Genomic DNA, 10,428 nt, shown 5'->3' on the forward strand with positions numbered 1-10,428 from the left:
AGTCTTTCCCATCAGGAAGCTTCCATGAGCCTCTTATCCTTCTCCATCAAGGGAAGACAGACTGAAAACCACAGTCACAGGAAACTAACCAATCTGATCACATGGACCACAGCCTTGTCTAACTCAATGAAACTATGAACCATGCCGTGAAGGGCCACCAAAAATGGACAGGTCATGGTGAAGAGTTCTGACAAAACATGGTCCCCTGGAGAAGGAAATAGCAAACCACTTCAGTATTCTTCCCTTGAGAACCCCAAGAACATCATGAAAAGGCAAAAAGATAGGACACTAAAAGATAAACTCCCCAGGTCAGTAGGTGCCCAATATGCTATTGGAGATCAGTGGAGAAATGACTCCAGGAAGAATAAAGAGATGGAGCCAAAGCAAAAACAACACCCAGTTGTGGATGGGACTGGTGATAGAAGCAAGGTCCAATGCTGTAAAGAGCAATGTTGCATAAGAACCTGGGATGTTAGGTCCATGAATCAAGGAAAATTGGAAGTGGTCAAACAGGAGATGGCAAGAGTGAACATCAACACTTTAGGAATCAGTAAACTAAAATGGACTGGAATAGGTGAATTTAACTGAGATGACCATTATATCTGCTACTGTGGGCAAGAAATGGAGTAGCCATCATAGTCAACAAGAGTCCGAAATGTAGTACCTGGACGAATTTCAAAAATAACAGAATGATCTCTGTTCATTTCCAAGGTAAACCATTCAACATAACAGTAGTCCAAATCTGTGCCCCAACCAGTAATCCTGAAGAAGCTGAAATTGAATGGTTCTGTGAAGACCTACAGGACCTTCTAGAACTAACACCCGAAAAAATTGTCCTTTTCATTATAGGGGACTGGAATGCAAAAGTAGGAAGTCAAGAGATACCTGGAGTAACAGGCAAATTTGGCCTTGAAGTACAAAACGAAGCAGGTCAAAGGCTAACAGAGCTTTGCCAAGAGAACACACTGGTCACAGCAAACACCCTCTTCCAACAACACAAGAGACTCTACACATGGACATCACCAGATGGTCAACACTGAAATCAGATCAATTATATTCTTTGCAGCCAAAGACGGAGAAGTTCTATACAGCCAGTAAAAGCAAGATGGGGAGCTGACTGTGGCTCAGATCATGAACTCCTTATTGCCAAATTCAGACTTAAATTGAAGAAAGTAGGGAAAACCACTAGACTATTCAGGTGTGACCTAAATCAAATCCCTTATGATTATACAGTGGAAGTGAGAAATAGATTCAAGGGATTAGATCTGATAGACACAGTGCCTGAAGAACTATGGATGGAGGTTCGTGACACTGTACAGGAGGCAGGAATCAAGACCATCCCCAAGAAAAAGAAATGCAAAAAGGCAAAATGGCTGTCTGAGGAGGCCTTACAAATAGCTGTGAAAAGAAAAGATACAAACGGCAAAGGAGAAAAGGAAAGATGTACCCATTTGAATGCAGAGTTTCAAAGAATAGCAAGGAGAGATACGAAAGCCTTCCTCAGTGATCAATGCGAAGAAATAGAAGAAAACAATAGAATGGGAAAGACTAGCGATCTCTTGAAGAAAATAGAGATACCAAGGGAACATTTCATGCAAAGATGGGCACAATAAAGGACAGAAATGGTATGGACCTAACAGAAGCAGAAGATATTAAGAAGAGGTGGCAAGAATACACAGAACTATACAAAAAAAATCTTCATGACCCAGATAAACACAATGGTGTGATCACTCACCTAGAGCCAGACATCCTGGAGTGCAAAGTCAAGTGGGCCTTAGGAAGCATCACTATGAACAAAGCTAGTGGAGGTGATGGAATTCCAGTTGAGCTATTTCAAATTCTAAAAGATGATGCTATGAAAGTGCTGCACTCAATATGCCAGCAAATATGGAAAACTCACCAGTGGGCACAGGACTGGAAAAGTTCTGTTTTCATTCCAATCCCAAAGAAAGGCAATCCCAAAGAATGCTCAGACTACTGCCTAATTGCTTTCCTCTCACATGATAGCAAAGTAATGCTCAAAATTCTCCAAGCCAGGCTTCAACAGTACATGAACCGTGAATGTCCAGATGTTCAAGCTAGATTGAGAAAAGGCAGAGGAACCAGAGATCAAATTGGCAGCGTCAGTTGGATCATCAAAAAGCAAGAGAGTTCCAGAAAAACATCTACTTCTGCTTTATTGACTATGCCAAAGCCTTTGACTGTGTGGGTCACAACAAACTGTGGAAAATTCTTCAAGAGGTGGGAATACCAGACCATCTGACCTGCCTCCTGAGAAATGTGTATGCAGGTCAAGAAGCAACAGTTAGAACTGGACAGGGAACAATAGACTGGTTCCAAATTAGGAAAGAAGTATGTCAAGGCTGTATATTGTCACCATGCTTATTTAACTTATATGCAGAGTACATCGTGTGAAATGCCAGGCTGGATGAAGCACAAGCTGGAATCAAGATTGCTGGGAGAAATATCAATAACCTCAGATATGCAGAGGACACCACCCTTAGGGCAGAAAGTGAAGAAGAACTAAAGAGCCTCTTGATGAAAGTGAAAGAGGAGAATGAAAAAAGCTTAAAGCTCAGCATTCAGAAAACCAAGATCATGGTATCTGGTCCCATCACTTCATGGCAAATAGATGGGGAAAAAATGGAAACAGTGAGAGACTTTGTTTTTGGGCTCCAAAATTATTGCAGATGGTGACTGCAGGCTTGAAATTAAAAGGGGTTTGCTTCTTGGAAGAAAAGGTATGACCAACTTAGATAGCATATTACAAAGCAGAGATGTTACTTTGCCAACAAAGGTCCATCTAGTCAAAGCTATGATTTTTCCAGTAGCCATGTATGGATGTGAAAGTTGGACCATAAAGAAAGCTGAGCACTGAAGAATCAATGGTGGTGTTGGAGAAGACTCTTGAGAGTCCCTTGGACAGCAAGGAGATCCAACCAGTCCATCCTAAAGGAGATCAGTCCTGAATATTCATTGGAAGGACTGATGATGAAGCTGAAACTCCAATAGTTTGGCTACTGGATGTGAAGAACTGACTCATTGAAAAAGACCCTGATGCTGCAAAGACTGAAGGTGGGAAGAGAACGGAATGACAGAGGATGAGATGGTTGGATGGCATCACCGACTCGACGGACATGAGTTTGAGTAAGCTCCGGGAGTTGATGATGGACAGGGAGGCCTGTTGTGCTGCAGTCCATGGGGTCACAAAGAGTCGGACATGACTGAGGGACTGAACTGAACTGGTGGCTTAAAATAGTATACATTTGAATGAAATAATGCCATTTGCAGCAACGTAGATACACCTGGCTATTATCATATAAAATGAAGTAAGTTAGACCAAGACAAATATCATATGGTATCTTAGTCACATTTGCTGTGGTTCAGTCACTCAGTCCCCTGAGAAGGCATTCCGAGTCTCTGAGAGTCATGCAGGGTCCTCCCCTGCTCAGTTTATTTATCTCCATTTCTTTTTTTTTTTTTTTCATTTATTTTTATTAGTTGGAGGCTAATTACTTCACAACATTGCAGTGGCTTTTGTCATACATTGACATGAATCAGCCATGGATTTACATGTATTCCCCACCCCGATCCCCCCTCCCACCTCCCTCTCCACCCGATCCCTCTGAGTCTTCCCAGTGCACCAGGCCCGAGCACTTGTCTCATGCATCCCACCTGGGCTGGTGATCTGTTTCACTATAGATATTTATCTCCATTTCATTAGGGCTTTTTTTTTCTTCTAGGTTTCTTATTTTGTTCTTTCATTTGAACATATTCCTCTGTCATCTTATTTTGTGTGATTGCTCTGTCGTCTCTGTGGATTTAGGAGGGCCGGTTTACTGTCTGGGTCTTGAAGGAGCGTCCTTGTGTGGGAGTCTCTCTCTGCAGTCTTTGTGTGCCCGCTGGCTTTGGTGGGGTCTCAGGTGAGCATGGGCAGTGTCTTCTCTTGGGGGGCACTGGTGGCCAGCACCATGGTGCGAGGTGGGGCTGGTGCTGGAGAGACTAAAGGTGGAACTTTAGAGATGCGGGAGATTCTCTCAGGCTCAGAGACAGTCTCTGCCCTGTTTGACTGGTCCCTGAGGGTCTAGAGGAGGAGCCCCAGGGAGATGAACTTCTCCCTGGAAAGACGGAGATTTCTGCTTTGCCTGGAGGTGGGGTGGGGGCGGGGCCCTAGGGCCTAGAGCAGCAGTTCTGAGCTGCACCGCCTTCTCCCTGGGCACAGGATGGCAGTCCTTGCCTTGGCTGAGAGGGCGGGTGTAGGACCAGCTTGGGGGGCTGGAGCTGTGCTTCTGAGCTGGCTCTCCGTCTCTCTGGTGTGTGTGATGATGGTTATTGCCTGGATGGGGCACAGGGCGGGCATAGGTCAGGCTGGAGTAGGAGGCTGGTGTGGGCTGGGGAGTGCACTGGCCTGGTCCTGGAAGGCTGGCCGGAGCACCGACAGTTTCCAGTCTGCTGCCTCTGTGCCGGGCCTGGGAACAAGCAGATCTGCGTGCTCAGTCTTCAAGAGCAGGGTCTCAGCTTCTTGTAACCCTCGGGTAAGTCCCACCGATTTTCAGACCAGCCTAAAGAGGGTTCATCTTCCCAGGGCCAGACCCCAGGACTAGGGTGTCTAATACAGGGCTCAAGGCCTGCAGTCCTTAGGGAGGGTCCCCAAGCCCCTGACACCTCCCTCCTGTTCTGGGGTGCTCACTAGGCGTGTAGGTCCTGACTAGATTATCTTCTCCCCTCCTACAAGACTCTGCGTGGTTCTGTATTTATAACTTTGGTTGTGGAAGAGCCATTCTGCTAGTCTTCAGATTGTTCTCAGAAAGAGTTTCTTTATAAGCAGATGTAGTTTTGATGTGTTCCTGGCAGGAGGTGAACTCAGGGTTTTCCTACTCAGCCGACTTGATCCTTCCTGTGTTATTGTTATTCAGTCACTAAGTTGTGTCTGACTCTTTGTGACCCCATGAACTGCAGCACACCAGGCTTCCCTGTCCTTCACTGTCTCCTGGAGTTTGTTCAAAGTCATGTCCATTGAGTCAGTGATGTCAACCAACCATCTCATCCTCTGTCACCCCCTCTCCTCTTGCCCTTAGTCTTCCTCATCACAATTCAAAAGTATGAATTCTTCGGCTCTCAGCCTTCTTTATGGTCCAACTCTCACATGACTACTGGAAAAACCATAGCTTTGACTATACACCTTTATTGGCATCTCTGCTTTTTAATACGCTGTCTAGGCTTGTCATAGCTGTTCTTCCAAGGAGCAAGCATTTTTTGATTTCATAGCTGCAGTCACCATCTGCTTTGATTTTAGAGCCCAGGGAAAGAAAATATGTCACTGTTTTCACTTTTTCCCCTTCTGCTTGCCATGATAGCCTGATTGGTTTGTGTTACATCCTTAGTGCCTGGTTTTATGCCTGGAACATGGAACACTCAATAAATGTCTTATTGAATAAATGGATGGAGAGTGGAAATAACAATATTATCTACCTCGTAAGGTTGCTAAGAGGACCAAATGAGAAAATGCAGTTAAAACGCTTGGCCGAGGATGTGACTTAAAGTAAACGTCAGGAAGTGGGAGTTGTTGAGACGCATTGTTTTTGCTGCGGTTGTCATTGCGTCGTCAGCATCCTGATTTCTGAGCACCCTTCTTCTCATCACGCCCTCATTCGAATGGAAACTACTTCCCTGCCGTGACCCAGCTGCAAAGTGGGCAAGTCCCTCTGTCAGTCAGCAGGCTCTTTCCTCTCCTCAAGGCCTCCCAATGCGGTGGATGTGATTTCTTTCCCTTAGGGAATGGGATTCATCACGGAGTGAAGCTTTGCCCTCGAAAAGTTTCCTGGGCTAGGCTTGAACTAAATGTGGGAAGCTCAGATAGTCTAGACTTGATTTTCCAGGTCTTCAGAGACCAGTAGAGTCACCACTTCATTGGCCAAAAACAAACAAACAAAAAAAAAACCATGGAAATAAAGTCAAGTCGTGCTTTGGGGAAGGTGACTAGGAAAGGGGCTGATTTTTTCCCTAAATGTTCATCCTCTCCTGCAAGAGCCTCTTCTTTGAGGCAAATCCTTTTCTCTGAGTCCATTCTCAGAGTTTCATGAGCCAAGACAGGTAGCAGTCCCATTATCAGACCTGGGTAGACCAAGCGCCCCTCTTTGGGATGAGGACTGGGCAGGCCAAGCCAAGTGCCTGCGCAGAGCCTATGGTCGTCCTTCTAGACGATGATCTGGATGCCCGTGACTTTGGAATTTCCTTGCCCAGATGGCCCTGAGTCACCTCTAGGATCAGTGGATTGCTTGCTCAGGGTTATCCTTTTGAGTAAAGGTGGCATTTGCCACATGAGCAAAAATAAGCCAAAGAGAATGAGGAAAATGTGAAATGGGTGTGGGAGGAAGGGCATGATGGGTATCAGCTAAGACCTGAGAAGTAGCTGCAGCAGTGGCTATTTCACTGGCCTTTTGGCACATGTTACTGCGTCTCTGGCTTCTGTGGGCCTCCGTCGTTGCGCCCGGGCGGCCGGCAGCGGCAGTGATGTCGCGCTCCTCTCTGGCTGCGGCGCGCTGGCTGCTCACTGTGGCGGCGTCTCCTGTTTCAGGTCGCAGGGTCTGGGGCACTCGGGCTTCTGTAGCTGGGGCACACAAGTTTAGTTGCCCTGCAGCATGTGGCGTTTGCTCAGAGCGGTGAGTGATGGAACCCAGGTGCCCTGCATCGGCAAGCGGATTCTTAACCACGGGACCACCAGGGACGCCCTTTGCTAACCTTATTAATGAGAATGTTTTAGGAGACCTGCATTTGAAGGACTCGGACCCACTGGCCTTGTACCTCCCTTTCAGTGTAGAAGTGCGGGCATCTTCTTATCACAAGATAGCAGAGGCCCCATGCTGTTGTGGGAAAGCTGGGTATAGAGGAAGGACTTAAGTGGGTCTGAGGGGCCCACGGCGGTGACTGTGGTCGGCACCTTTTATGTGTCTCCCCAGATTCTTGCAGCCCCACCTGTGTCCTGGACCCTCTGCGGTTGCTGCATCCAGGCCAGGCCCCTCGCTAACACTGAACCAGGTGAGGTTTCTATTACCATTCGCTCACTTATTCACCTAGTTACCTCATGTAGAGACTATTTTAAATCTCAGATGGTCACTTTTCAGCCACTCAGCATGACCCTGACTTTATTCTACTTACTATCCGGCAGGGTGTGCCCATTTAATTCCATCTTAAAACTGAAGACAGATGTCAAGAACAGAATTTTGGACTCTGTGGGAGAAGGTGAGGGTGGGATGATCTGAGAGAATAGCATTGAAACGTGTATATTATCATATGTGAAACAGATCTCCAGTCCAGGTTGGATGCATGAGTCAGGGTGCTCAGGGCTGGTGCACTGGGATGACCCTGAGGGATGGGATGGGAGGGAGGTGGGAGGGGGGTTCAGGATGGGGAACACATGTACACCCATGGCTGATCCATGTCAATGTATGGCAAAAACCACTACAATATTGTAAAGTAATTAGCCTCTAATTAAAATAAATAAATTAAAAAAAAAACCCCAAAACTGAAGACACAATCAAAAGAAGAATGAGTTTTGAATTAGGTACAATCTCTGTTGATACAGCCAAGAGATAGCACTACTTGAGAAACGGGTATTTATTCTGGCCAGATGATATAAACTAGGACGCAGGGGACAAGCTGACCTGTGTGTCGGCGGTCACTCACACCAACACCCCAGGAGAGATTTCTATTATCACGGACAGTGGACAGAACAGACTTTGGGTCAAGATAGCTCTGGGTTTGAATTCTCACCCTGTCACTTACATGCTGCTCAGGCAATACTCTCTGTGTGTGTAGGTGTGTGTGTGTGTTTATAGGGGAGATTTCCAGAAGTGGTTTTGCTGATCAAAGGATTAATGCATTTATAATTGACCAGTTGGACCATGGTTCTTCCTCATAGCGCACTGATACCATTGGTTTGTGTAAAACACCAGTTCTGTTTTATTTGATTCCTTTTCCCCATTTCTTCTTCCATCTCCACCACCAAGTATCCTTCATACATTTTCTTTTTTTTTAGATCTGTGGTTCCTTGAAAAGTATTTAGTGTCTCTGTGTGTATGCTTTTAAATTATACATAAGACAGTGCACTGTATATTTCCCCTTTTCTTCTGCCAAGATTGAAAAATGGCACAGGCTGCTGGCTTCCTTTGCCAGCACCAGTCTGGCAAAACTACAGATCTGAGGGAGAAACGTGGATTTGAAGAGCTGACGCAGGGTCCTGCAAGGAGGCATGAAGCTGATCTGGACTATTCGGCGTGGGTGTGTGGAACAGGCCAGCTCTGCCCTGGAGCAGGGGACGACTAGTTCTGGAACGGGCTGGGTAGGTTCCTAAGTTCTCCTCTTCCTCTCCTTTGCCCCTTCACCCCAGAAGCCGGAGATGAGGTGCTCAGGTTCCGGAGGTAATAGTGCGTGCGTGCTCAGTTGCTCAGTCCAACTGTGTGACCCCACGGACTGTAGCCCGCCAGGCTCCTCTGGCCATGGGATTTCCCAAGGAACAGTCCTGGAGTAGGTTGCATTTCCTTCTCCAGGGGATCTTCCCGACCCAGGGAGGTAAGAGTAGGGCTGTCCGAAAACCCTGCTGGGGTGAGAAACTGTTGAAAACAATACAGGCTGCTCAGCGACCAGACCAGAGATCATTCCTTCTTTCATCTCATCTTTCACCACGTCCTCCTCCACCGCATCCCCCAATCCCAGGAATGGTTGATTTCAACCTCAGGACGTGACTTCCTGCCACGGCTGCTCTTTCCCGGGTGTTTAATGAGGAAACCCTGGGCAGAGCACCTGCCTGGGTGGTGGCAAATGGCAATCACCAAAACCAGGACTCATCCGCTCCTCTTGGCCTAGATTCTCCTCGATGCACACAAGCCACGCCCACTAAGGAGGAGACGTTCTTGACAATGCAGACCATCTCAGCAGAATTATCAGGATGGATGAGCAGAAAAGTAAAATGAGCATGTTAGACATGTATGTATCTACGTATGTAGATAAGGGAAGATATTAGCCCTGTAAGTCAAGAACAAGAAATCATTCAAACAAAATCTAAGTGTAAATGTTAGTATTGAAGAATAGAGTGGTTGAAATGGGAGAATCAGATGAAAAATGACACGGGTTTTATTTATTGACTTTTAAAGTGTTTATTAAATTTGTTACAATATTGTTTCTGTTTTATGTTTTGTTTTGTTTTTAGCCACAAGGCATGTGGGATCTTAGCTCACCAACCAGGAATTGAATCTGCACTCCTTGCATTGAACAGTGAAGTCTTAACCACTGGACCGCCAGGGACATCCCTGACACAGGGATTATAGATTGAGAAATCCTCCTAGGAAGAAATGTAAAGAGAAAATATTGAAAATAGAAAATAAAATCTAAGACATGTGGAAGATAGATTTGTCAATATCCAGATAATAGAAGTCTCAGAAGAAAAGAGGAAAAATGGAGGAAAGGAAATATTCAAAGAAGCAATATAAAATTCTTGTACTTAAAGGTGAAAGGACCTAAGAATGCATATAGGAAAGATAAGGGAGAACTGATAAATAGACATATTGCAATGAGCATTAAGACCATCAAAGACAAAGAGGAAAATTCTTCTTTTTCTTAATTGAAGTACCCTGTTAGCTTTAGGGGCACAGCCTGCTGACTTGATATTACTGTACATTACTAGATCATCACTATGTTACATGTACTCACCATCTGTCACTACAAAGTTATTGCAATATTACTGACTGTATTCTCCATGCTGTGTATTTCATCCTCATGACATTTATTTTGTAACTGGACTTTAGTTTGCCCCTCTTAGTCCCTGTTCTATTTCCCTCATCTCCTATTTAAACACACTCCTGCCCTCTGGCAATCTTTGTGTATAAGTCTGTTTCTGCTTTTATTATGTTTGTTCACTTGTTTTGTTTTTAGATTCCACTTTCAAGTGAAATCACATGGTATTTGTTTTTCTCTGTCAAAATTATTTCACTTAGCATAATACCCTCTAGGTTCATTGATGTTGTCAGAAATAGGAAGATTCTTTTTTAAGGCCAAATAATATTCCATTGTACAAGTAAACTGTATCCTTTTTATCCACTCAACTCTTGATGGGTACTTTGGTTGCTTCGGTCTCTTGGCTATTGTAAGCAATGCTGCAATAAACATAGGGATGCAAATGTCTTTTCCAATTAGTCATTTTGTTTTCTTCAGAAAAATACCCAGAAGTGAAATTGCTGGATTGTATGGTAGTCCTATTTTTAATAATTTGAAGAACCTCCGTACTATTTTCCACAGTGGTTGCACCAACGTACATGCCCATCAACAGTGTACAACTGCTCCCTTCTCACGACATTCTCACCAACACCTGCTATTTGTTGTCTGTTTGATAACAGTCATTTTGCAGATGTAAAGTGATACCTCATTGTGGTT

At 45.1% G+C, this 10,428-nt stretch overlaps 1 long non-coding RNA gene across 1 annotated transcript; it reads left to right on the forward strand.

Annotated features, from left to right (window-relative positions):
- The first annotated feature begins 3,729 nt into the window (after positions 1-3,729).
- Positions 3,730-10,175, forward strand: LOC122698274. Its single transcript, XR_006342306.1, has 3 exons — positions 3,730-3,923; positions 6,960-7,038; positions 8,138-10,175. It is a non-coding gene; the product is annotated as an uncharacterized LOC122698274 (long non-coding RNA).
- Positions 10,176-10,428: the final 253 nt, after the last annotated feature.

The sequence above is a fragment of the Cervus elaphus genome, chromosome 8 (assembly GCF_910594005.1).
Source record: "Cervus elaphus chromosome 8, mCerEla1.1, whole genome shotgun sequence".
NCBI lineage: Eukaryota > Metazoa > Chordata > Mammalia > Artiodactyla > Cervidae > Cervus > Cervus elaphus.